This window comes from Haliaeetus albicilla, chromosome 25, assembly GCF_947461875.1.
Source record: "Haliaeetus albicilla chromosome 25, bHalAlb1.1, whole genome shotgun sequence".
NCBI lineage: Eukaryota > Metazoa > Chordata > Aves > Accipitriformes > Accipitridae > Haliaeetus > Haliaeetus albicilla.
In genome coordinates this window covers 6292828-6319510 of record NC_091507.1, presented here as the reverse complement: position 1 = coordinate 6319510, position 26683 = coordinate 6292828, and the positions used below count along the sequence as shown (strand labels likewise).

The following is a 26683-nucleotide window of genomic DNA, read 5'->3' as shown; positions in this document are numbered from 1 at the left end:
GCTCATTATTCATAAATAATTTTCAAGGATTTGCATCTTATTTTTATGAACCAAATTCATGACATATGTCTACCCATAAGATTAGTCATAGTGATATGACATAGCATAGGAAATACCACCTACATACCTTTAAAGCAAAGCACAAAGCCTCAAATGATTGAAGCGACACAATTTTTCAGTACAATTAACTCCACTGACTACAAACTAGATTAGAATTAAATGCGTGATTTAGTTCCAGATAAAAGAGTTTTGCTTCCAGCATGGAGAGCTAAAACACAATTTTAATAGATATTTGCTTGCAGATTATTAATTTCTTACACCAACAAAAATTGCAGATTTTTAAGATTGTAACTAAGCATTTTAACAGTTATTTGCTAAAGTCATATTAAAACATAAAAATTTAAGCTGGTTTTGCTAATATTCTGTGAATAGTTGTGTAAGCTTTAAATCCATGTTCATGCTGTGAGCGCAGATGGGCAAATCTCCATCACCATCAATGCAGCTGCAACCACGTGAAAAAGAGAACATTCTTGGTTCATACCTGTTCAGGAGAAGTAGAGACTATAATGCCTGAAAACAGACAGAATCTGAATTTTACTTAACCTGAGTATTTTCACCTACACACAAATAATTCTGAACTTTTTTTCAAGTAGTGGATAACAATATTACCATATTTGTGTTGTGTTCCCTTTCTTTGTCTTTTTCCTTGGGAAAGAACAACAGAATGCAAAGCAGTATATATGAAAGGAAACGTATTTTTTTGATAACGAACCTTGTAGAAGGAGTATTTTAGATACTTTCAGCTTCCATATTTAAGATTCAATAGAAAAATGCCGTATATATGTATTTTGTGCACAATGTCAATAGAAAATCAAAACAAAGTGCTGCTCTAAAATGTGCAATACCACGTATCTGGGTCTAAATTGGCATGCAGTTAAAGCTAAATGTATTTTATATTCACATATACAAACACACACATTTACCTTCTGAAACAAACAGTGATTTTCAATTCCAAGACATTTTTACAAGCAGTTTGGCTTCATGCTGGCAAAAGCACTTTATTTTTTTCTTTTTAAAAAGAAAGAAATATGCCATCATCTTCCCTAGTCACTCAACAGCTGTATCAATTTGTTTTCAGGGCAGTGATTAGCATAATTGTGGTGGATTACTTGCATTTGGCACAGAACAGAAATAATTCAGTATTTTTCATCATTAAAGAACTATAGAATCATAAAATCATTTAGGTTGGAAAAGACCTTTAAGATTATCAAGTCGAACCGTAAACCTAACACCCACCTCACTACACCCTCCTTTCAGGCAGTTGTAGAGAGTGATAAGGTCTCCCCTCAGCCTCCTTTTCTCCAGACCAAACCACCCCAGCTCCCTCAGCCACTCCTCATAAGACTTGTCCTCTAGACCCTTCACCAGCTTCGTTGCTCTTCTTTGGACACTGTGCTGCATTGTTTCCCCAAGCTATGCAATACTAGGATTTTTAAAGGTACTTAAATCAAATGAAGCACACAGTCAGCTCCTCAAAAACAAAACCCAGACTATTTTGCTCTCCTGCGGCCTTCTCTGCAGCACGGGCATTCCCAAATTCATTCTTAGCAGTACGGAAAAACTATGTCTCATATTGTCAGCATTCGCTTCACTTAGAAGACTAAAAGACCTCTGAAGACCTCTTCAGTCCTCTGCTTCCCATGAGATGCACTTCCAGAGGGTTAATTCCAAAAAATCCTGGGTATTGAATGCAAGATTTATATTCAGAATGGTATCCAAATAGCCTGCATGTGACATACTAGTTAGCCTCAGAAGTGCATAAACTCAGAGAGACCCTCTCTTTTGCATTCTAATGCTCTCTGGGGTCCAGAGCCACAGTAATTTCCAGGTAAACTTTTAGATGTAACACTCAAAATCCCAGTAAATATTCTAGGCACCTGAAAAGCTCACTGAAACCACAGTTTTCTCTAGACACACAAAAATACGCTTCTGTACCTGCCCAGATGTCCAGCATCTCACACGTGTTTGTTCTCAGAACAAAAACTCGGGGCAACTTTCAGTTGTAGATACTAGACACATATTTTTTTGATAAATGAAGTCGTCTACCTGTCAGCTAGGTGTCTAGCAAATAAATAGGGATCTAGACATTTTAGTTAATGCAATCCAGAAACATACCCAGAACATGGAAATACAGGCGCATAAGTCTAAGTATGCAACCCTTCTACATAGAGCTAGCAGATATGACATAGGACTTACAGGGTATCCAGGCCCTCCGGAGTGGTGCTGGAAGTTTTATTCCTAAAACTGTACTAGAAGCCTGTTTTTAAGAACCCAAATCTGTCTCAAAGAACCAAAAACATTAATTCAGATTTGCTGTTTGATAAACAACCTCACACCACAGCTAGTGCACACATCCATAAAATTAGCTGAAAATAGGTACAAGAGCATTATTCAAAAGGGTTTCAGCTTTATATAATTTCTTAAAAATTCAGAAAAAAATAAAAATAACTTTGTGATTCTATCATTACTGATTTTCCGCCTGTTTTATCCCCAGATTCCAATTCCAATGCTGAGTTGCCTGTAGTGCTACCTAGAGTGCTACAGATATGTTAAAACTAATCAGTTATGCATGTACTAGGCCATTTCCTTCAATGATCTTGCATGTTTTATAAGCATGCATAGATATTCACTGCATGATATTAGACAGACGAATCATAGAATCATAGACTAGTTTGGGTGGGAACGGACCTTAAAGATCATCTAGTTCCAACCCCCTGCCATGGGCAGGGTCACCTTCCACTAGACCAGGTTACTCAAAGCCCCATCCAACCCGGCCTTGAACACTGCCAGGGATGGGGCATCCTGGGCAACCTCTCCAGGCAACCTGTTCGAGTGCCTCACCACCCTCATCATAAAAAAATTCTTCCTTATATCCACTCTAAATCTACCCTCTTTCAGTTTAAAACCATTGCCCCTTGTCCTGTCACTACAGGCCCTGGTAAAAAGGCTCTCTCCACATTTCTTACAAGCCCCCTTTATACATTGAAAGGCTGCAGTAAGGTCTCCCTGGAGCCTTCTCTTCTCTAGGCTGTACAACCCCAACTCTCTCAGCCTTTCTTTACAGGGCAGGTGTTCCAGCCCCCTGATCATCTTCGTGGCCCTCCTCTGGACCTGCTCAAGCAGGTCCACGTCCTTCTTGTGCTGGGGACCCCAGAGCTGGACACGGTACTCCAGGTGGAGTCTCACGAGAGCAGAGTAGAGGAGGAGAACCATGTTCCTCAACCTGCTGGACACGCTTCTTTTTATGCAGCCTGGGATACGATTTGCTTTCTGGGCTGCAAGTGCACATTGCTGGCCCATACTCACTTTTTCATCCACCAGTGGTCCCAAGTCCTTCTTTGCAAAGCTGCTCTCAATCCATTCATCATGCAGCCTGTACTGATATTGGAGTTTGCCGTGACCCAGGTGCAGGACCTTGCACTTGGCCTTGTTGAACTTCATGACGTTCTCATGGACCCACTTCTCAAGCCCATCAAGGTCCCCCTGGATGGCATCCCTTCTCTCAAGTGAATCAATTGCATCACTCATCTTGGTGTCTGCCACAGACTTGCTGAGGGTGTACTCGTTCCCAGTATGTCATTGATTAAGTTATTAAATAGTATTGTTCCAGTATGGACCCTAGAGGGACACCACTCATTACTGGTTTCCACCAGTAACCAATGTAGCCCTTGGTTTCATAACCTACATTATAAGCTGTATAAAAAGGATTACATGATATGGTTGTCTCCTGTTCTAGAAACTGGAGTTGATGACCCCTGGTATCATCTTCTGTCAGTTGTTTCTAAAAGAAACTGAAAACTGCAGTGTGTAGAGCTCAAATTAAGTCATGGGGACTCCAGGAGGACACAAGATTTTGCTCTTACACAGAGCTATTCCTTTTATATAAATACTGAGGAAGGTAGCTGCTGAATGGCTAATGGGAAGGCAAAGGGATATTTACTAAACAATATGGTAAAGGGCTATTTACTAAACGATGGTCTTCCCTTGCCATACTACTGAGTTGTCCAAACAAAACGAACATAACATATCTCAGTCTTGTGGTTAATAATGAAGATGCAACGTATTTTGAACCTTGACAGGATGAGGACAACTGCTTACATGTCATTCATTTACACTGGAACCTTATGTTCAAAAGCTTTACTGTTGTTCTTAAGAAAAAACAACACTGAGGTTTTTTGAACTCTTTTTTTTTTAGGAGTTAAAAGTTCCCTGTAGAAACTGATATAACACTGCTACTTGTTCAGTACAGTAGATTTAAATTATATGAGTCACAGTGATAAAACATTTTCAAGTTCAAGCATTGCAGATAGTAGTAAAATTTGCACTCCAGTTCTTTGAATTGAATGTGACTCAACTTTAAAAAACACCTTTAATCAATCAAATGAGCTGCATATGCAAAACCCAGTGTGATTATTTCCTATTTCGCTTTCACTTGCTTACTCATGGTGTTATGATTCAGTTAGCCATCCAGTCCGCACAACACTGAAATCACACAATTTTAACAGTTCTTTGTTATTGTTGTACAACGCTTTACGTGATGCAATGTTCAAATTAATTTTCTGCAAAATAAATTGTATTCATGGAATTGTTATTTAGATAAGAATAGTTTATGCTTCTTAACGATTTAAGGCAATCATGACTCATACTTTTATTTTCCAATGGCCCTCACCACTGAAATTGTACTTTAACAAAAAAAAAATCACTAAAAACCTGTTAAACTATCTCCCAAAAACTTTTAGTAAATCTAATGATTTTACATAGAAGTGTTAAAATTATTCAATTACATTGCCACCTGAAAGTAAATTTAACAACCTGGGAAGTTTTAGTGTTTGTTTTTTTCATATTTGAATAATATTTGCAAATGTATCATATTTCCATTTCTCACTTGGGTTCTTCAGAAATTCACATATTGATGGAGATCATTAGAGTTTACCTTCACTTAAGTACTTTAGGTCAGTCATACTGAAACATATAACTAAATATTGCAATAAAAAATGGATACATCACTTCTAATTCAAATGGAGGTTAAGAAATCTTTTATATTCATAAAAGAATCTGAATGGTTTGATTCCAGTACTCACAGGTCTAATGCTGCGTGTCTCTACCTTTAATGGCAAACACACCACAACATCAGCGGTGTAACAAATTTGCTAAGGTTAGATTTACCAGTAACATCTCAGAGCAAAGCAGCTGATGCAACCTAATTTATTTTTTCTAGATCAATGGAGTCACAGCTAACTGCACTGGATTTAGGATTTCAGAATACTCTCCCTGGACACAAATTTATAGATGCATAGAAAGATATGGAACATCCTGCAACCACATTTAGACATACTCTGGTTAAATCCTGGTTAAATTTCCAGAGAGTAGGTGATCAACACAATTTACACTATCTGAATTTCTTGAAGAAGATGCAGTTTCCAATTTGGAAACCTACTGAAATGTTGAGTATCAGCCTCAATTAATTAACGTGTTCATCAGTTCTGGGATGTTCAGCTGATAACTTCATTAGCTGCTCCTGCTTATCAATTATGTTTCAGTATGGAAAACACACCTGCTATCTTTATAAAGGGAAGAACTTAAAATTGAGTTCTTTCCTTCTTTCTGTTTCAAAATGAAGAGAATTGGTGGGAAGAGTGCACACTATAGACAATGCCAGCACAGCCTCTAAATCATAGTACAGGTCTTAGGAGCCTACTTAAATGATGGATTTCCATGCTATAATTATGTTAATACTTCACCAAGAGAGAAAAAATGTGGGGAGTATTTTTCTTCCATCTAAGAGTGTAAAATACAGTGAGAACCCGAAAAGAAAACTAGAAACAAGAGTTGAAGGCCCTGCTTAACCAGAAGTTGGACCACTCAGCTGAGCACACTTCCATTTACAGCCTTAAACCCTGACAAGAGGAGCCAAAGCAAAGATTCTGATCAGCAACATCGAATCCCAAGAGCTGAAAAGTAGGCTGAAGAGGGCTGACAGCTCTAAGAATGAGAGCTATATTGTGCCCTGATTTTCCTCAGAGAATTAAGAGCTGATCCATTTCCTAAAACTCCCAAGACTAGAGCTGGAACGATTTATTCCTGCCTTCTAATATGAAGGCTTTATTATTCCTTCACATTTGTTATCATAAATGATACAAGACAGAAGGCTTGATCAGAGTCTGAGAACATGATCAAGAATCTGACAGTATGTGGCTACATCAAAGAAACTACACAGCACCCTACGAACTACCACAGGGCTCCATCTGCACACTCAGCTGTCAGGTGGGGATTTTAGAATGAAATCCCACCATTTAAACTAGCTTACACCTGTGATGTACTATCAAAATCTGAGGACAAAGCATGGACCATTTGTGTGCTTTCATTTTTATTACTATATTGTGCATTGCCAGCAAGCACCTTTTACATACTCTAAACATAAATTGCATTTTTCTCTTCTTGAGAAAGATCATTGGTTTATGTTGAAGAATTTTAGCTGGAGTTCTAGATGAGAATAATAGCAAGGAAAAAGTAAAAGTGATCAAGGCATGAGGATTTCTTTCTGTATTTCTCTTAAATGTAAGAGTACAATATAGCAAAAGTCACAGTTACCATCTGCCCGAGCTACCGTATCTAGTTATTTTTTGAACCAACACTGATATACACACTGCTCTCAGAGTTCTGTTCATCCAAACGGATCCCTATGGTCCACTGCAAATGTATCTTCAAAGTTAGTTTGGCTTGAGTTGTACATTTTACTGAAAGCCTTCAGATCGATTTCAGTTTGTGTCTTGAAAAACTTCTCATAAGAATGTAACATTTTTCCAGAGAAAATAACAAATGCCTTAACATACATTGTCATGTTTCTGTTGTGTATTTTTTTAATACCGTGGGGTTGGCAGTTGAACATGCATGTTTGTGGCTACATATCAGGAAATTAGCAAGTAGAGAAGCTGAAATAAATTTGACGTAGATTTACAAATTCATTTTCTACTCTCCTGGCGTTTTTTATGTATAGTCCAATTATCACTTTACATGAACAAGGAAATTTCAAAAGGCACAGCTGGCTTCTGATGTCCACTAACTTGCAGTGGGAGTTAAAAGCCAGACATCAATCGGCTCTATCTCACTTTTCTGTTTTAACGTTGTTTGCTTTCCTTTCTTCTCCTTCTCCCTGACTTTCCCTCTGTGCATTATGAAGAAGAACAAACAAAATGCTGAGAAAACAGCAAAAACTAAAATTGCACCATCCCTCAGTTTTCCCTTCAGACTCCTCTCCCCAGCTTCTGTGGTTTATCTCAGTGCTGCGATAGATCTTGAGATGAGATTTTCTCTCCTTTTTTGGAACATGGCTGTGTCTAATTCTAGTGCAAGACAATGTAAAGCTACCACAAATTGTTAGTTCGACTTTGACTTCAGCTTTGTATTCTTTATATCAGCCTTGTAACCTTTATATCAGTTACTTGCCTCTTTCCTGAAAAAATGTCAGGAGTTCTCTAAGGAGAGTAAGAATTGAATCCTATGTATGGTATTCATGCATATGTGTACTACTCACTATAGTAACCAGTAAGAGTTCAGCTATGACCATGATCAGCACGGATGCTAAAGTATTAAACAGGCTCCTGTTCATAAAGTGGGTTTTATTCAATTACATTTAAATTGCTACAAATTAGAATAAACATGGTTCAGTGATGCAAAAATCACAGGAGTTTTCAAAGCTGTTATTTTCTTTCTCTGATTTTTACACTTCACATAATGGTACCCTCGGATCTCATAACTAACCTGTCATACTTTGAATTATTGCTTATTCACAGCTTTATTATCACATCAGATATATTACTATTCCTTCTCCTTGAATTTAGGACCCAATGATAACACTAAATTGAAACGTCATTGTACTGCAGCTAGCGCAATGATTACAGAAAAAGTCACTTCTGCTTCAAAGTTCATAGATCATAAAAAGTGAGAAGAAAGAACTATGCATCAGAGAAACTTTTCTGGTCATTTGTACATATCTTTCCCTTCTCATTCATCAGTGTGTCAGGCACAGTATGAAAGAATGGTAATTAGATTAATCTAAGGTGTTTTATAAATAGGATATATTCTATGCATAGATTTATAAACTAAACCCTTGTCATGTTTCATATTGATATAATGTGTTTATATATGTGTGTATAGATGTACATATACATGTATCTATCTGTGTGTGTGTCTGTATGTACACTATGTATTAAAGTATGTTATCTCACATTTTGCTAATAAAATGAGAGGAAAAGATAGGTCTTTATGTAACAATATGAAACAGCAACCAAGCCCCTTTATTTATATGGCCCCATAAGAACTTTGGAACCCAACCTTGTTTTGCAAACTGAAGACTGTCAGCTTTATCTGGTACAGTGTAGCCTGGAAGCCCCAAACCTTACTAAGTAGCAGTGTCATGATAGCCAGGTTTAATCCCATGTATTTTAACTACAAACTTACTGCTGTCAGTCAATATTTACAGAACTGGAAAATAACAAAAATTCATGCTTATCATGAATAAGCATGTAAACACCACTAATGTTTACAACGGATTGTATTCCATGTCTCATTGTATGAACACAAGGCAAACAAGCATTTTAACTGGATGTATATATTTCAAAGATATATTTCAAACACATTTAAGAACACCAGCAACAGACTTGCTCTCATTTCTTTTATATATTTTTACAGGGAACAGAGCTGTTCTGAACATACTTTTAGTACTTACCACTGTGTCGTATTTTTGAGAAGGCTTCAGAATTCCCCCACAGGAGGCAGCATGATGTCATTTTAGTTACAGCAGAAGTTTTTCCTGTTAGGAAAAATATATAGTGCTCTTCAGTAAATGAAGAAAAAAAAAGCATGCTTATGAATCACAAATGGTGGAAAAAAGTTACTTATTAAATCACCTGTAATGCTGTTTTTCAAGATTAGAATAAAAGAAAAATCATAATATTGTTACCCAGAGAATAAATACCTTGATCATAGTGTATTGATTTCTGTCATAAAAATTATTAGCAATATTTTTTCTTTGCAGATCATTGCTACAAAAATAGAATTGTCTTTAAATCTATATACCACTAAAGTATACATTTTGGGGAAAAAAGCTAAGGCAAGTACTTCAGAATAAAAGAAGAAAAAAAAATCACCACAAAGCCCTTGGGTTTTAAATATTTCTGTAAACACGTATTACACGTATTCAAATATAAAAATTCAAATATGCAAATATGTTAAAATATAAAAATTCAAATATTTTTTAAGAGCCATTTGACTATTATTCTTTCCTATGGGTAATTCAAAACTGTAGTTTATACTTCAAATAACATTTCAATGGATAGACTATTGGTAAATAGTCTATCCATTTTAGATAGACTAAATACCAATATTTACCAACAGTGTCTTCTGTCAGGACTATATTCAGACACTGCAATTTAAAACTCAAACCTAAATAGTGTTAAGAAAGTTATTTCAGGTGATTTGCATAGGTTCCAAGGCTGTATTAGCTGAAATACTTCTCTCAAAGGCCAGCAGAGTTGATTTTATGGCATTTATAGCTGCACTTGTTTTGTGGGGGTAATTAATTCACTGCTTGTGTATTTGTTTCCGTATCTCTCTTAAAGTACCAAGGCACTTCATATGATTTATTCTTATTTTCATTAAGTTGATCAACACAGAGAAGCACTTTGTGTGAAAAATACCATTTCAAAACAAATTACAGGAGCAAGGGTGAGGCCATCGAGTATTCCTATTAGCTTGCTAATACATCAAGCAAACCTATCATTTCTGAAAATTCACACTATGCATTTCGCCACAGTATAGTGCCTATTAAGACTGTAGAAACACTTCTGCAATAAGCTGACAAATATGTTCCACAAACTTATATGGCTTTCAGGGTCCATCTGCATGTTATTCATAAGTTCCAGGTAACTGATAAAGTATGGACTATCATCACAAACAGTGTATCTATACACATGCATACGAACACATTCTCTCTAAGTATGTGCATGTATTTATACTGTATTTTCAGAAATAAATTAGTTTTTAGCAATAAAGATCCTAAGGATCATGGCACTGAGTTTCCTTCTTGTATTTCAGAAAATTTTCTCATACCACTTAAAGAAAAAAACATCAGATTCTAGACTTCACTTTTGACCAAAATCAATGGTGTAAATGAAATCAGGCTTTAACACTTGCTACTGGCAGATTCTGCAATCTTAATCACACCAAATAATTCTTTCTCATTAATGCTTTGACTCATTACAGCCAAACCGCTCCCTGTAAGTGCAATTCATGATAACAGCTGCAAACACAGGCCTCAATTCTGTGCAAATACAGTGATTATTTCTATAAATTGGAAATAAATACCAGTGGACGGCTATCTGAATATATGTCTGAAAAGAAGAAATTCAGGAATATGGAAGCAAAGGAAAATTCCTTATGAATAAGGAACATGTGAAACACTCCAGCTAAACTGTGAAAGTCTCCATCTGGACACTTGCTGCAGGGGAAACCTGGCAATACTGCAACTTTTCATACACACCCGTTGAGGAATCAGATGTTGAAGTTTAGGGCAATCTTTATTCCAAGCTACGGTAATGTCTTAAATCTCTCCACATGACAGTGGCACTTTTACTGGAGATTTCACTGCTCACGTAGACTTTGACAGCCATTCCAATTCTGCAACAGTAGTAGGTGATTAAACCTAGGATATAAGAAATAGGGAAGGATTTAAAGAATGGCTGGACAGTGAAAATCCACTAAGGCTAACACAGCTTCCCTTCTCAGTTATTTTAAACTTGCATTTCTTTATTTCGGCAGCTTTTATAGCTTAATTCCTGCTACAGGAAGAAACAAAACTCACCTCGGCTTACTGGTAAACACCAGGATTACATTTACTCTCTCTCCATAGCACAAAAATAGCCTTCAGCTTTAAAGCATAAAAATGAATGAAGAAAGTGCTATCTGTGAACGAGGTTTCCCAAGTTTATCTTGGTACCTATGTGTTTATCCTTTTCTCCTTTAGTTTGTCTTACAGATCTTGTAATTGTCATTGCCAGACCGATTTTAATTGTAGATGACTAGATTATAGTTTAGACTTTATATATTCTAGTAAACCACACTGTTCTCCCTTGTCCATTTACAGATCATGTTTAGACTATCTCTGTAATAGGCAATTGCTCTCAAAAAAAACAACTGAAAATACTGCAATTCCTTTGCATCAGGAAGCATGGGCACACGTTAAAAAACTAGTAGTCAAATTCTAAGATAAAATATAGACCTTATCTACATATATTTTTCTTCTTTGAAGTGTCATTTTATCTCCATATTTGTGACAACTATTTCCCCATAAATACAAAATTTAAAAAAAAACATATTAAGGGAATCTGGCAGTCCTTCTAAGAATATTTTCCTGAAGTCTAAAACAGTCCACAGACTCACAGGTAACTTAAATCTAATGGTACTATAATGACCCTAGTTTTAATGTTACTCAGTTTAAGCTTAGTTAATTGGCCCGTTTCTCAGAATTATCACAACAGTCTCTGATTTTATAGGTGATATAACAACAAGCAACTAAGACTGATGCTCTGTCATTATATTTACACAGTTATCTTAGTCTTTACCTGAGAAATAAAATCTCTGTCTCATAACAATTTTGTTTTGTTTTGTTTTGAACGTGATGACCCACTCTCTCCAGCTATCCCAAAAACCTTTGCCAGCTCTTGGCAATACCCAGATATAGGCTAAAAGTATTCGTTTATTCTTTGATGCTCAACTTTATTGATCACAATGACTGGACTATTGTAATTAACTTCAGTTTGAGCAGACAGGTTCATGAAGTCTCTCTGAGAAAATGTACCACTTTAAATGCAATCTTAGCACCTTTAAATACATCTTTAAATCTGCATCTTTTACAGTGTTTACATACTTTTCCCCATTGATTCAATTTTATATCAAGTTCTTTCTTTTGAACATTTTAATAATAAGCTCTCCCCACTGCTAAATTCAAGAATTTCATACATAGCAACACATTCCATAGCAATTAAATTTTCAAATTTTTTGAACTATAAATAGAAAATCACTGACTAAACAATGGGTAAATGCATGTGGGCAGTTCTGCGATGTTCCCTCAGCATCAGTAGCCCAGTAGTCAGAATATCAGATGCGCAGATGATGCTATTTCAACTGTTTATAGCCTGGACAGTTTGGGAGGAGGGAGGTGTTCAGAAGAAGAAAGCCAGCTAGAGGTAGATCTCACACCAGGAAATGGACACAGACCAGCTGGAGGAGTATCAGAGATATGCAAATGAAATCAACTTTTTCCCTAATTTAGGTATTTGAAAGCTAAATAACTAAATCTGACCTCAGGCTTCCTTTGTATTTAGTGGGAAAAAATAGGCATCCTGATTGGTAGAAGACTTATTCGCCTCCATGAGTCAAAGAGTGTGGGCTTTAAGTAAGAAAACAACCAACCAACCCACTCTTCACATATACCAACTGAGGTATTGTTGACTTACAGATATCTAAGAAATGACTGGTGGTATCTTATCTTCTTTACTTATAACAAATGTAAGTAAGTATCAAATAATGCAAAGGCAGTGAAATGTAACTTCTCCTTTGCTAAATGTGCAGTAACTCTCTCTTTGCCTACAGAAAGGAAATTCACCAATAAGAAGAAACTCCCATTATGGGGACCCATTTTTCAACTTTAATCAAAAGCAGCACACCAGAAGAAGACAGGAAGCTTCTCATCCACACACTCCCTCTAAATGAACATCTACCGAGTTGTATTCCTTGTCTTCAAGCAGATCAGAATGATATGGTGGAACCTGTGTTGCTTCTTTCTCCCTCTGACATAGTAGTTTCCTCACAATTCTCTGCTCATCTCTCTGCTTTAAATAGTTAAACCTATAAACCTACCTGTGCTTCTGGTCTTGATTCCTGCCTGTCCCATAAGGATCCCCTTGTGGTAGCATAGTCAGAGAAAGCACGAAAAAGAGACTGACACTCCTCTGAAGTCAGAGGTGAGAGACTATATCCTCAGCCACAAGCAACTAGACTATCCTACAGAACAGGTGGGTGGCTTCAGAGAGAAACTGCAAGAAAAATAAAGAACAGGAATGTATGAATCTGCAGCAAGGTCTACAAGGTCAGGAAAAACCCTAGCAGAGACCAGAGATGAACAGAGAAAGCAGGCAGAACAGCCTAACACAAATGACAACCAGAGACTGCTCTTCAAAGAAAATGGGCACTACCAAACATACAACTGCAGCAGCAGAGGAACGGTAACACAGAAACAGAAAGGCTGAGGTCATCTCCACAGGATGCACAGCGGGGAGGAGGAATGAAGCAGTTTGTAAGGCATGACGGCAGCTAGGAACAAGCGATGTGAATTTGCAGGGGTCCCTATTTTTTTCAAAAAATACCAACATCTCTCGAAAAATCTTCTTGCCTTCAAAAGTATTTAGATATGAATCTTTGCCAATAAGACTGGCAAAACACAGGTTCATTTCTCATGTGGGCTACATCAGAATCACCATGAACTACCTATCAAAACAAAGATATCATGTGTGATACAGCAGATAAGACAGATTAAAAACTCCTCATCAGAAGAATGAATGAGGGTAAATATTTGAATAGCATATAATACACATTTCATCAGAAAATTTGAAGATTTTTGCAACAGCAACAAATGGATATCTAAAGGATGAAAAGATGATGATATCAGTACAATGAGATTCCACAAAAAACCTAATAATTAATACTACAGGTCAAAAACCTGAAAGCTCCAGAAAAAAAAAATGGGGAAAAAACCCCACCCAAAAACCAAAACCAAAGCAAAAAAAACTCCAAACACAACAAGAAGGCTGGAAACAAAGATGTTAGACTCAGTTTGACTCAAAACAAAACAAAACAAAAGAAATCTTCTGAAGAATTTGCAAACTGCTCTGAGAAGTCAGGAAGAATTAAACTCATGAAGCCTGAGCCCAAAACAGCAACACACACAAGAGAAATGCTGATGATGCAGAAGAGAGTGATTTGCTGTGTTAAGAAATTCTGAATGGTAAATGGAACGATAAATCCCCGTAGGGGAACTCCAGGCCAGAAAGTAGCAATGCCAAGAAATCATGTAGAATAAGACATAGTAAAAACGAAGGGCAAAAGAAAGGCTAAGTCTAAGGTCAAAGAAGGGGAGAGAGTGCCAGTCCTGTTTCAAAAGAAAAGGCTGATTCTCAAGTCAGGGATAAGAGAAAGGCCAAGCCTGAGATTAAGGAGGAGGAGGAAAAGGAGGACAAGACACAGCTAAAGGAGAAAGACAGCAGAAAGGGGAGGGGAAAAGACCAATTGGGAAAAAAAAAAAAAAAAAAAAAGATAAGGACAATCCCAAAGTCAAAGGAACAGAATCCAGACAGCTTCAAGACCATGCTGAGACATACTGAAATTAAAGATCAGTTGGAACAGCAAGAGCTCCACATAATAACCTCAAGCCTGTCAAGGTACAGCTTTCAGAGACAGTAGGTAAGGAATCAGATGAATAGAAGACAGAATAATCCACCAGTGGCATGAAGTTCAGATCATCTATTCAGTCCTCACTTCAAGTCTATAGTCAAGTCTCCTTGGGCCTTTTAATATTATTTCTGTGTTTCTGAAACTAACAGCAAGAAATGTACCAAAAGGCACTTAAGCAGCTATTACGGCAAGGCTCTAGCTATGCTCGAGGTAATGTTGACTATCTGTGTCACTTCCAAGTTATTACTAGTAAAGCAATTACCCTTGATGAAATCATATATGCCTCTTTGTGCACGAAGAAGCTCTGATAAATACATCTGCCTTTCTCCCATATGATTTTTTTTAAGACCCTAGGTAATTCAGGAAGAAATTACCTTAAAATTTTCATAGCCAGAAAGACTGGAATGACTGAAAATTCATTCAATGAAAATTCATACATGAAAACCCTCTCATAAGTAAAAAAGTTTTTATCTTTACTTCACACAAATGATGTGTCAGATACTATCACTGTTGGTTAAGGCACAGTCAAAATATAAGCCACTGAGCTGTTTTTCACACACCCTCCTCCCGAAAATGCAGTGTAAGGTGAGAGAAATTGTAATCCCAGCCATCAAACTGAAATCAGCACATCAAAATCTGCCTGCACTTAGGTCTTTGCCTATCTAGCTGCATAAATTTCCATTCCTATACTATCTAAACATCTTTCTGATGGATAGGACATGCACAGGGAGGCTATTGCAGTTCAGTGTCAATGTAACTGAGAAGTTGCCAGGGATACAAGGCAGAGGGCCCCGACTGACAGCAACGTTGCCAGAATTTCTGAGACTTCTGTCTCTTGAAAATGGAGCTTTTACTCATTTTCACCTTTATGGTGTTTCCTGGTTCTCCAGAGTGAAATTAAACTGTTAGTAAACCAAATCATAGAATGCAACCCACCTATACTGCATCTCAAAAACAAATATTCACAGAAAACTTTTCAGCCTAGCACGTCCCTGAGGGCACCACCAGCCCTGACTGTCCCTGCCCAGGACCCTCAGGGCTCCCCCCACCCTGCCCAGGGCCCAGGACCCCATGTCAGGGGCCGTCAGCCCCTGCCCCACCAACACTCCGGCTCCCCACAGCCCTGCCCTGCCCGGCCATGGGCCTCCCTGAGCCGGGCCTACACGCAGGCCCATGTCCCATCCCATGGGTATTAAATACCAAAAGGTATTTAATAATTTATTTCTTCTAAGTAGTTTTTACCTGTGTAGAGATTATCATCACAAGCTAGGGGCAGACATAATCACATCCTACATAGACCTACAGAATAAAACCCACACAATCTAAACTGCAAGGAATTGGTTTTTCCCGCCTCCTTACTTGTCTCAAAATGATTGTTGAAGAAGAATGAACAATATTATCACAAAAATAACTTGTGAGGGGGTTGGGGAGTAGAGAGCAACAAACCCAAGGTACAACAGCAATCTGACAGGATCACATTAGCAGTCTTTAAAAACAACCAGCGTGGCTGGAAACACTGAAGTATTGACTAAATAGATTTCTCTAGACATCTTTTCTTACTTCAAAACTTTGGGTGATGAAACAACTAATCCAGAATCCATTTCCAGGCACGTGGAGGACAAGGTGGTCATCAAGAGATGTCACCATGGATTCACCAAGAGCAGGTCATGCATGATCAACTTGACAAACTACAATGAAGTAACTGGCTTGGTAGATGAGGGCAGAGCAGTGGCTATTGTCCACCTGGACTTCAGTAAGGCTTTCCACACTGTTTCCCATAAGATCCTCATAGAGAAGCTGATGACATCTGGGCTGGATGAGGAGACAAAGGCTCTGGTGGTTCTGATTCATCTTTATAAATACCTGAAGGGAGGGTGCAAAGAGAGCAGGGCCAGGCTCTTTTCAGCGATACCCAGTGACAGGACCAGAGGCAGCGGGCACAAACTGAAACATGTTCCCTCTGAACATCAGGAACCAGTTTTTTACTGCGAGAGTGACTGAGCACCGGCACAGGTTGCTCTGAGAGGTTGTAGAGTTTTCCTCCTTTGAGATATTTAAACGTTGTCTGGACATAGCCCTGGGCAACCAGCTGTAGGTTTCCCTGCTTGAGCAGAGGGGTTGGACAAGATGATCTCCAGAGGTCCTTTCCAACCTCAACCGGTCAGTCATTCTGTGCTTCTGTGATCTATAAATATATGTATCTTTTTCAAGACACAGAATATGCCATCAAAATGAGAGTCTTGCCTGACTCAAAGAAGCCAGATTCTTGTTGCAAAGGTTATAGCAGATGTTCTCTGTTTGGTTATGTCTAATTCATGCCAGTGAATCATTTCATCAATTACTCAGATCATTATTTCTCCTTATGGAGCAGTGTCATTTGGTATTAGCAACTGAAGACCAGCTTGCACTATAATCTCCCACATCTCAAGCGAGCATCTTTGTGTAAAACTGAGCAAAAGCATGACTGAAGTCAAGTCAAACAGGAATTGCTATAGTCCTGTATTTCCAGGGGTTGTTCTGTCCTCAAAAGAGACAAGGAAAGAAACATATTTTAACTCTTTCCCATTTGATTTAAATCATGATACAGAATCACCTGCCTACCAATGGAAAGTCACAGTCTCAGAACAAGGGGAAAGAAACAGCTCCATCTTCTTCCAGCCGTACAGAGAACTCTGACATGAAACAGGATGCAGGCACCCTTACAACTCCTTTAGCCTTCTTGCCAAGAAGAGAAAAGCACTTAAGTCTCTATCTGGCAATGATAGCCTTGTGAGCAAACACAAACACATTTGAAAGCCACAAGACCGTGCCTCACACGACTTACGAGAGCCCATCTATGTTTGCAGCTTAATGGATCTGTTTCTACTGCCTTCCCCTAGGCTTCATTCCCACAGTTGTCTACATCACAAGGCCTCCTAGTAAAATCACAATTCCTTTCCTTTTTACGTACGTGGGGTTTCCTTCCAACAGATAAAATAACTGTAAGCAGGAGTAAACAGGAAGAAAGGAGTAAAAGGGACTACAGAGCAGTTCCAGATCATGGCTCAACCTGCCCATAGCCCAGTCTGCCCCAACTGTTCCAAATCCTACCCCAGCTTGCAGTCTGAATAGAGCCAGAATTTACTTGGATAACAAAGAGCAACAGCAGCAAATTATGGAGAATTTATATCTAAGGTTCCCATTTCTCTTCCCTCAAATTCAATGAGGAGAAAAGTCTTTTGCTGGAAACTTTCTTCCTCTAATTAAATTCCATTCTGGCTTATCTGGGCTGTACTTGAAACTATCAGTTTTCCCTTCTCTTGCTATCTGCTTTCAGGAAAGTTTTGGCAGTTTACCAAAATCATAGTATATAAAAAAGCAAATATTTTAAAATGCATATCCTTTTTACAGCCAAAATGTGACATATCATCAACGATGGTAGCTGCTACCAGCATTACTATTGTATTGGGAGTGCATGAGGAGACTAAAAGAAAAGGGATCCTGTCTTGACAGCAACCTCATGACCAACCCCATTCCCTGATCTCAAGAAGCAAATGAGGCAGGGACAGGGGGTGAGATGGATTTTTTGGGACAGAAAACTAAACTAGGCTCCCTCTACAACTAGGACTTTTGGCGCCTGCAGCCCAACCTCCCTCTTCACTACCAGATCACTCTACTGTCAGCTGAACAATATGAAGTCCTGTAGCTCAAGTGGCAACAGGCCATGTTGAGACTTGAACATCTGACTTTAAGGTGTTTTGCAGGTATGGCAAATGTTGTGCTTAGCATCATATGGGTTTTGTTTTTCTTTTCTTTTCCTGTAACTGACAATATTCTGTGAAGACCATACAAAAAATCAACAGAAAAACAAAGTCATAAAGTTGAAAGAACATTATTCATTTTTGCAAAGTTTTGAATTCAAAAGCTGAACTGTACTTACCAAAGCAATCTTAATTTGATCCCCTTATGATTTGACATTATTAAAGGATATAATTTGAAATTAAATTACCTGGTTTTTTTAACAAAATTCTGGAAGCACAAACTGGACAAATTTGTGTTTTTCCCAAGCAACCTTAAACATGCTACTTTTAAACTTCTGAGTGTTTTATCTTTTTCATCTGAATTATACTTGCAGACTAATATAACATGAATAACAAAACACATCACCATTCAACTCATTATTGCCATTTGCAATACATCCTCTACAGTGCAAATTCTTTTGATTATTTCTCTCTCACCTTATCGTCTTAACTTGCTGGATTTGTTAAGAGGCAAAAAAAAAAATCTTTACTCTATGCCTATCAACCTTCTGAATGTATGTAATGGTGTAATAGCCCTCTCCTGGTTTTGAGTATTATCTTCTCTTTTAAAACTAATGTCTCCCTACCTATACTTATGTATACCCATTTATATATTCTTATTGTAGCAAACTGATTCACAAGTTCCTTCAACAAATCTTAGACAAGTAACCACTGAGGCAAGAATTTAGTAGAGAACTTTATGTGTCTTCCTTGTACTTGGTGACTCGATGCTGTCTTCAGACCGTATATAACAGGTGAGAATGTGGCCCTAAATCCTTTTGGTAAGTCTGACATCTTCAAAAGATATCTGTGCAATAAATGCATTTTGTTTAATGTTTCTACTAAGAATTAAGTCAAATGGAGAAAGTTAAATTCATTAATTATAACTTAATCATTCATTATAATTTTATTGTGTTGAATGAACCATGCAGCAAATGTAAGATAAAGGTTAAGAGTGATGATAGATTCCTGGAACACCCACAAGAGAAGCATGAGCCCCTGACATTGGATTAGCTTGATCCTCAGCTAATCAACCACTCGATGTACTAACTGAACCTATTAGATTTAGAATTCTCCAAAATTAGCACCAGACAGCGCAGAATAATTAATTGAACAAGCTAATAACAAACACAGTAATAATAAAAGCCCTTAAATTTCCTCAAGGCAGGAAATCAATATGTTGGTAAATTTATTTAAACTCCATTACATGAACCAAGTAAGTTGCCTAAAATGTTTGCCATGTCTTGGAATATTTACTGAAGATTCTAAAGCTTCCCAAAAGTCTAATAAAGCCTCTCTTGTCTCCCATCAGAGCGAGAAATGAAAAGATTTCTCTCACTGTAGGGCTATATATAAAGTCATTGTTCTGTATTTAGAACATTCTGTTTTCAGCTAGACCTTGGTTGCTCAAGGCTGTCAGTCATCTTTAGCTCTCCTGCCTGCAACAGCAATAGGTTATATCATATGCTGTTGATTACAGGTCATAACAAAAATAAATTTATGATCGTCATGAGTCCAATACCTCCACTCTCTTTCCACTTATCTGGTTGAGAAGCCAATTGCTTTTCTCTGCCCTGCTGTTACTTGGAAGAATAGAGATATTCAGGAGCGAATGAGTTATGAATATGTTGGCCTTCTAGTGGTTTAGTTCCCAAAATTGAAGAAAGGCTACAGTTACTTTGAGCAGAAACTAAGAGATTGATCCAGAGCCCTTTGAAGTCAATAAAAGTCCTCATGAGATCAGCAGACTGCAGAAGTCAGACCAAGTATCCATGTCTCATATTTCCTGTCTCATACTTGGCTGCAGCCTGTTGGACACATAATTTTGGGAGGAAATTCTGACAGGACATAGATAACTATACTCAGGGGTAGCTGCTACTGGAAAACTGTAAATCACACCTAAGAGCATGGTTGTGACAGCAATAACTATCACAAGGTCTCAAGTACAGCATTAAAGAGAAACATATTTTAGAAGTCTCTTGCACAAAAGCAAAATCGCTGCCATTTTGCAAACCACAAGAAAAACTTTACCTCAAAAAACTGTAAGAACTGATGATATACCCTGAGTTATACACTGAAACAAAGCTAACTGACCAAACTGGTTTATCACATAATACATTGTTGTGCTGTGCAAAGCCAACAGGTCCCAAAAGCTGAATGTCAGAGGACGTTCTGCCCGAGCAAAGCACCCAGCACCTGGAGGGCTGAACAGCACTGCCATGTTACTGTGCTGATATGTGTACTGAGTCCAGTTCTCCAAGTAACTTGGACTTACACATTGCACAGTGCTGCAAAATATTTGCTGAAGTACTACTCTGAGTACACACAGACTCCAGAAACATGCATGTGAGGTCAGTATTATGGAGGATAATGATAAAGTGTAAGCTCATGTAAGGCAGCTAAGTAAGGGGCCTGATTTTCAAAAGCTTTGAAAAACTAATACCTCAAAAGACCCCTCTGGTGTCAAATCACTGCAGCAATAAAATCCTTCTCTGTCTTGAGCATTGCAAACTCCAAATGTTGTGTATGTTATTTTTCAAAAAGTAATTGCCTATTTGTAGAAAATGTTCTCACCATAGGTAACTATGCTAACAAAGATATTCTGCATGCAAGTAATTATTTGAAGTTTTTACAAATACACTAGGTCTTCCACTAATACATAATCTATATTACAAACACATAAAAGCACTGCAGTTTGCAGTTCTTTTTCATTCTTTTTTTTCTATTAACCTGTCTAAGATGCAATTGAGACTCACAGATGGACAAGTGATAAATTATTTGTTGTAGTCACCAGCTGGTTTTAGTTAATAATTCAATTATTAAATCTCCTCAGGAAACAATAGGACATCATGACAAAAGCTTGTTGTTGTTTCTCAATAGAGCTCTTAACTTTGCATCATTTTAGGGAAGACCTTAAATTTTTTTTACTAATATTCTCAGAAGTTGAAACTGAACTTGAGATATTGAGAAAAAATCCTATCTATAGAAAACACAGATCATATTCTTTTGAAATTAAGTTCTTGTTATGTAATCACTTGCAAACATGTAAATAGAAATTGTCACTATCTGATTATCTATGCACAAAGAAAAGCTACTGCTTCACTCAAGAATCCGACTGGAACGTATGCCCTCACAAAACAAACCTCCCTAGCTGGTATTCAAGACACAGATGTTCATAGTAAATGAACCACTACAGATGGTCATTTTTTTTTTTAGAATTTGAGTTTGCATTTGTTTCAATTTTTATTTTTTAAATCACTCATTTAAAAAAAAAAAAGCTATTCACAAAAGCCATTCAAGATTATCAAGTGGATACATGCAATCTTTTGTTTGGCAATAAAAACCACCAAACATTTAAAAGAGCTGAAGAATACATATAAGTATACATATACATACTATTTTTTTATTAGAACTTGAAAATTTTTTATTTGAAAAGTAACTTTTTAACAGGAGTTTCAATTTAAAAAAATCCAAACATGTCTAATCCTTTAGCCCTTTTCATATGAGAAATATTATCTGTTGCTGCTGAATTGAGAGACCTGTGCTGCAACAACCACAGTATTAGCTATTCCCTTGATTGGTACCCTTTGGTAAAATTTTAAAATAGAATTGAAGTATTTGTCATTAATTAGAGTTATATAATGTCCTGAACCATGATTATAAATAATGAAGCTAGTCTTCTGATTCCAAATTTTCATATTGCAATTAATTCACAATGCCAAAACCAGTTTGGGGTTTAGAACATTCAGGATTGGCTCAAAATGGAAACTGCTGGTTTTACTCCTGCTTTTGGAAATTTAAATTTTATGTCTTGAGTTAAGTACATTTAGGCAGGCAACTCACATGGAGATTTTCCTTCTGAAATACCTATAAAATTGCTAGTGACTATATTGTGAACTTAGTCCTCTAAATGTAAGGGTTCTACATTGCACTTTGCCACCCCCCAAAAATTCAGATATCATTTCCACTGTTTTCTGCTTAGCGAAACTCGCAAAGGACTAAGATGGTAGTCTGAGTCCTTAAACCTCAGCCACAGTAAAATCCATCCATTATAATTATTTCCAATAGATGCTATGCCTACTATAGATTTTTTTCATCCCTTTTAAATTCAGAATAATTGAAAACCCTATGAAACACCTCCACATGTTTTCAAGAATATGTCTCACACAGAATGTACTTGTAGATAACCAGCATATAAAATTCTTTCTTTCATCCATAATGATCTGCCTCCATCATAACTGAGTAACTTCTGTTTTTCACATATGACTAAAACCACTGAATGACAATGTTGGATGGAAGAATGAAGTTTCTTGACACCAATAACCCACAACAAACTGAAAAACCTGCTAGCATGCAAAAGTTCAAAAAGGACACTAGTCTGATCATTCAGACATCTGGTATGTGCAGTAATAACCTCAAATTAAGGCTAAAGCCTAGACTATCAGTGTCATTCAACCATATCAGACATCCAACAATCCCACACCTTCATAAGGAAATTTTTTTTGAAAATTATACAAATGGTCAAACGTCAAGAACTGTATTGCCACGAAAAGAGCAGTCCTTTATGTTAAAAGGAGACCCATAACTTTATATAACAGAAATAACAATAAAGCACAATTGTAAGGGACCTTTGCTCCAGAAATAACATGGGTGTCTCAGACAAGGCTTTAGAACAGGAAAGCCGACAGCATATAGTCTGTGGAACAATGTAAGTTGACCAAGTTCACATTTACATTCATTGATCAGGTTTCACCTGATGAAATGAATTTATTACTTACAAACATTAATCACAAGTGCTTAATCTCATTCTAAAGAAGATCTTAAAAAAGGTTAATTGCCTCCCAAATTTCTTCCCAGAAATTGCAATGAGAGCCCGGAATAACTAGTTTGCACACAACTGTCTACAGTTTGAAAGCAGACCTCTGTGGAATGCAAGATGAACCATCGCACAGGGGACTTAAGCAAGGTCTTTCCTTAAAAATTTTACAAAAATCTTACCAATCATCTGCATATACTTTTAATGATCCTACTAGACAGTTAATCTAGTCAGCATCTGATCGTACCTAGACTGAAGGAAGAGTACCAAATGTTAAGTTTAGTTACAGCTTTTCTAAGTTATAACCAAAACCCACCACACTTCCAAGAGATTCAGAACTATGGTACTGGTTTTCAGTTGCATCTAACCTAAACTACTGGTATAAAAGCCTGATTTAGGAAATAAAGAGCACTGTCAGACAGATAGAGCTCTCACTGATCTGACAGAGACATCTTGGAGAGAGAGATGCTCATTCAAGAGTAGGGAAATCACTGAAATCCAGAGGTTGTTGGTGTCTCATGCCAGTCATCTTCATGGAACCAAGTGTAGAAAAAAAAAGTCAGCATGAAATTTTTGTCGTACAGCTCAGCACATTAGAATGAACTGACTGACTAAAATACGTGGACCTAAAAATATAATGCATCCCTTCCTAGCTCTCCTAGTTTGTGTAATATATTCAATATGTATTTGATAAAAATTTTTAAACACAGCCTTACTGAACACATACACAGTTCACAGTGGGAAACAGAGTAGCAGCCCTGCAAGGATCTTTCATCAGCCGCTAATAAGTGTGTGAGGCATGTGATAAAATAAAGCAGGTTTTTTTAGTTGGATTTTTTCCGGGGGTGTGTGTTTGATTTGTTTTGTTTTGGGGGGTGAGGTGTTCCCTAGCTGTTGTATCAGAACAGCCCAGAATCTACACAGTCACAATTTCTCAGCTTCTTCAGTTTGCATCAGCCAACCTCTAAGAATAATTAGTCTGAGACATCCAGGTACTGGGCAACTGATCTCATGATCTGAAGTAATTACTTAGATTATTAAGAAACTTTTGCATTCCTTCAATGCAGAGCTTTTTCAGGAAAGAAAACTGCAGCTAGGCTTAAAGATGTGATGAAAAAAATCTGCCACTGGTGGGATTAGTTTGGAAGACTCAATCAGTTGGTATCCAGCTCAAGAAATTCTGTGGGCATTGCTGTTTGCCACTATAAAAGCCAAGATCATCAAGGGTAACACTGTACTCCCTGTTGTAGTACCTCAGCTTCTAATGAATTTAGCCATCTGATCCTGCAACATCATTCCTCAAAGTACAGCCTTCTGAAAGTGACATTTCTGGGAATAGCACCAAGATATGACAGCAATCACTGTATGTGTTGTTAATGCCTGTGGCTAGATTTTGTATTTTGGAATACCTTGAGGCATCGGGTAATGTGGATATCAGGCAATTCTTGTGGTGATTTACAAAGTCATAGTGCATCTAAATGTACCATCACAATTATTGTTTGATAAATGATGTAGTCTGAGGAAGAGAGGACACCCTTCCTTCCAAAGGATGCATTACCAAATACTAGAAGTTACAAGGGGATACAAAGTCACCTCACACTTTGAAACAGTGTACAAACAAGTCCTGGTTCTACTTATCTAAGTATAGCAAAACATAAAGTAAATTCACTTTTTTTTGCCTTAAAAGATCACGAAATAGCTTACAAATTAAAGTATTATACTGTTATGCTATTCCTTTGCCTAGAGCAAGCTAAACAAGCAAAAACACTCTTGGAATTCTCTACTCTCCCTTTTTGAGGAAAAGGCAATATTCAGGAGAAAATTGTAAGCTCTGCCTACATGATCCCAATTTTCATATCTCTGATGTTAAGCTTCAGTGATCTAACAGGAATTTTTGATTCCTGAATGCTGTTAAGGCATGTTTTGCATTGAGTATGCTAGCACCTCAGCCTTAGTAATGCCAAGGGTCTGCAATTCGCAGCTCTGTAAGCTTTTCCCTAAGCCACTGAAGCAGTGTTTTCCAGAGCCTCCCTAGCAGTATCTTTCTTTTTCCCTTGATGTTCTCAAACTCTAGGTCTTGTGCTGTTATTCTTACAGTCTTGCAACTGCAAATCCCAATAGTTTTGCTATGTTAGGCACTCGCGGAAAGTGAGAATGGTCCCTCTTTTGCCCACCCTCTCCCATCAGCTTTCCTTAACTTTTGTTTTGTAGATTCTAGTTTATAATAGAGAAGACCAAAATACAGTGTACAGCAAAATAGATAATAGCCATTTAAATACTTAATGAATATTGTCCAAGAATAAATCTTAATAACCAATATGCAACACTTGAACCTAAAAATTACGGTACTCCAATCAGCCCTAATAGCATCAAGAATCGAAACAACCAGTGGGAATTTTCACATGGTCTTCAGTATACAGTGTGAGGGGAGAAGCATGGCAAAAAAAACCATCAGCCTTCTCATCTTCATTGCTTTCACCTACTGCACCGGAGAAATACCCCAGGGAAAAGTGCTCATTAGGGACTCCCTACCATTGCCACTGCTTTTCCTGGCCTGCTGCTGGGGAGAGTCTGCCCTTTTCTTTCCTCTGTCCCATTCGGTTCCTATTTTTCTTGTATTTTCTGCCTAAAATAACATCCATCATTAGACCACACTAATAAAACTCTGTGTATGTAAGTCTGTCCCAACACCCTTTCTGTAACAATACTTATGAAAATCTAGAATGAGAATTATTTCCTATGTCTCTAGGCTGCCAGCCCAGGAAAAAGAAAAGAGCTGAAGTCAATGTACTACTTTCAAAATCATGGTGGATAGGCCAGAGTGACTCCTGGCATGACTTTAGTTAAATCCAGATTAGAGGACCGTAAAGCATTTCCCAGTCTGAGTGCTGGAGCTATATCCTGATTCTGTATTGGGCAAGGCTCACATTTTCACCTCCTCCTCTCTTCCCAAAGCGGCTATCTTGTGCATTTCAGAAGCAGGACTGAGTGCTGTTGCACCTTTGGGGTTTTCTCAGTCTAGAAACCTGAAAATCATTTCCCCCCCTACAGAACATAAGCCAAATCAAAACTAAACAAACACCCCCCCCCCCCCAAAACAACAATAAATTAATTCCTTTGCTCTTTTCTCCCCCCTCAAAAAACTATTCTCAAACATATATGAAAGACTCTGGAAAGCATGTAACAGTCCAGACAAAGTCTAGATTCTTTCCTTTCCTAATATATTCTATTTATTTTTTGTGGAAAAATGTTTATGTTTTTGCAAATAAAGACAAAATATTGTTGTACAAAAAACTGAGTTCTTCGGCCAAACTTTTTATCAATCTCCTCTAGAAAACTACTTCTGGGCTAAGATATCTCCTTACCTAAAATTCAGTGCTTATTTATTCATAGAAAGTATGTACTATAAATAATCAATCCTGGTGCATGTCAGAGCAGAAAAAGAAGTTGGTATAAGGTAATAAAGTAGGTTGTAGTGGATTTTTTTTTCTTTTTCCATTTGATTTTTCATCTTTCTGTA

General features: G+C 37.5%; 1 protein-coding gene across 9 annotated transcripts in view; it reads right to left on the bottom strand.

Annotated features, from left to right (window-relative positions):
- Window positions 1–26683, bottom strand: part of NLGN4X (neuroligin 4 X-linked) — a 184097-nt gene that overhangs the window by 145625 nt on the left and 11789 nt on the right. For 6 of the 9 annotated variants that reach the window (XM_069770465.1, XM_069770471.1, XM_069770474.1 and 3 more), the window contains 2 exons: window positions 10601–10762; window positions 8789–8872 (listed from right to left, as the gene is read on the bottom strand). The gene's annotated coding sequence lies outside the window, so the exon portion shown is untranslated. The remainder of the gene's footprint in view (window positions 1–8788; window positions 8873–10600; window positions 10763–26683) is intronic. The other 3 variants (XM_069770466.1, XM_069770473.1, XM_069770470.1) reach the window with 2 other exon arrangements.